Source organism: Myotis brandtii, unplaced genomic scaffold (genome assembly GCF_000412655.1).
Source record: "Myotis brandtii unplaced genomic scaffold, ASM41265v1 scaffold186, whole genome shotgun sequence".
Taxonomy (NCBI): Eukaryota; Metazoa; Chordata; class Mammalia; order Chiroptera; family Vespertilionidae; genus Myotis; species Myotis brandtii.
The window spans coordinates 487,112-489,470 of NW_005356905.1; positions in this window are offsets into that span (position 1 = coordinate 487,112).

Sequence of the window (2,359 nt, forward strand, 5' to 3'; positions counted from 1 at the left end):
GGAAAAAAGAGGAACAAATGTAATAATCTGAACAATAAAGATTTAATTTAAAAAAAATAAAAATAATAAATAAATAAATAAATAAGAAAAATTCAGGATTCTTGGGATATTTATTTCCCCTGTGTATTGCCTAGTTGCTGTTTACTACAATATTGAACTTTATATTAAGTTGAAAGAATGTTATCTGAGTCAGGTATCCCTAGGTTCAAATCTTAGCTCACTACTTTCTTTGTGTGCCCTTGGGAAAGTCCGATGCCCTCTAAATTTGTTTTCTCTTCTGTAAAATGGGAATAATAACTACCTTTCAGGACCAGAGTAAGATTTTTGGAGAGTGTCTATAAAGTAAATAGCATATACTAGGTGCTTAATATTAGCAGCCATTGTTATTATTTTCTCTGCAGAGCTTCTGTCTACGTTAATAATTCTGTCCTGTTCATCTCAAGTTTATGATCATCCTTGATTCATTTTCTCAGCAATGAAAGAAACTTTCCTAAGAACTGTAATGCCCCTTTCCACCCACCTGGAATAACAACTAACATTTACATAGTGTTTTTAACCTCAAATATATGATTGCCGTTTATAAATATACTAGAGGCCTGGTGCACAAAATTCATGCAAGGGGGCGGGGGGTGTCCCTCAGCCCGGCCTGCACCCTCTCCAATCTAGGACCCCTCAGGGGATGTCTGACTGCCGGTTTGGGGTCGGGCCTAAACCAGCAGTCAGACATCCCTCTCACAATCCGGGACTGCTGGCTCCTAACAGCTCGCCTGCCAGCCTGCCTGATCACCCCTAACTGCCTCTGCCTGCTGGCCTGATTGGCCCTAACTTGCCCCCCTGCTGGCCTGATCAACCCTAACTGCCTCTTCCTCGGCCCCTGGCCTAAGCCTCAGTCTGGCCTCCCTCTGCGGGAGGCAACCTGGAAGATCAGGGCAAGGAGCTGCCCCCATTACCCTGCTGCTGCTGCCACTGCCGGCCTGAGCCTGGGCCCTTTGCAGCCACCCACGGGATTTTTATTTTAACAAATAAAAATCTTCACCCCTATGTAATTCCAGATGGTTGTCAGGAAGACGTCCACTCTAATTGGCATATTACCCTTTTATTAGTATAGATTCTTACAAAAATATTATGAAATTATCTTGTTATTTTTTAATGTAATTTGCAAACCATGAAATTTATCATTTTAAAATGTACAATTCAATGGTTTTAGTATATTCACAAAGTTGTACAACTCTGTGGTGGGTTGAATGGTGAACCCCCCAAAAGATAAGTCCAGCTGGAATCTGTAAATGTGATCTTAAGATCACAGTTAAGTTATTGCAGATATAGTTAACGATCTTGAGATGAATTCATCCTGGATAACACTTAATCCAATGACAAGTGTTCTTACAAGTAGACACAAAGAAAGAGAAGAACAGAGGAGAAGGTGATGTGAAGATGGAGGCAGAGATTGAAGTGATGTATGAGTCCACAAGCCACAGAATGCCACAAATTGCCAACAGCCATCCAAAGCTAGGAGAGAATCATTGAATAGATTCTCCTTCAGAGCCTCCACTGAATGAACTAATACTGGTGACAACTTGATTTCAAACTCCAGACTCTGTTGGTTTAAGCCACCAAGTCTATGGTAATCTATTACATAGCCCTAGGAAACAAGTAAAAATCTTCACCCCTATCTAATTCTAGAATATCTTCATCATTCAAAAACAAAACAAAACAAAAAAACCATTCACAGTTGTATCCATTTCTCCATACCCTGCAACCACTAATCCACTTTATATCTCTATGGATTCTGGATATTTAATAGAGATGGAATCATATATGTGGCTTTTTGTGCCTGGTTTCTTTCACTTAACATAATGTTTTCAAAGTTCACATTGTAGTATATATATTATTTCAGTCCTTTTTTGGCTGAGTAATATTCTATTATAGGCATATACCATATTTTGTTTATCTGTCCATCAAATGATGAATATTAATGTTGCTTCCACTTATTGTCTACTATGAATAATGCTGCACTGATCTTTCATGCACAAGTTTTTGTATGGACATGTTTTTAATTCTCTGTGGTATGTACATATACCCAATTTCATATCTATTTCATCTTGGTTATCATATTCATTGCCATATAATTGTTCATAGCATTCCTTTATAGTCCTCCTATTCCTTGGTAATTATGTTTTCTCTTTCAGTCTTGATTTCAATCATTTGAGTCTTTTCTCTTTTTCCTGATGTCTGGCTTAATATTTGTCAATTTTGTTAATCTTTTCAAAGAACTAAGTTTTGGTTTTGTTAATTTTCTCTATTGTTTATCTATTTATCCACTATTTCCACCCTAATCTTTATTTTCTTCTTTATGCTT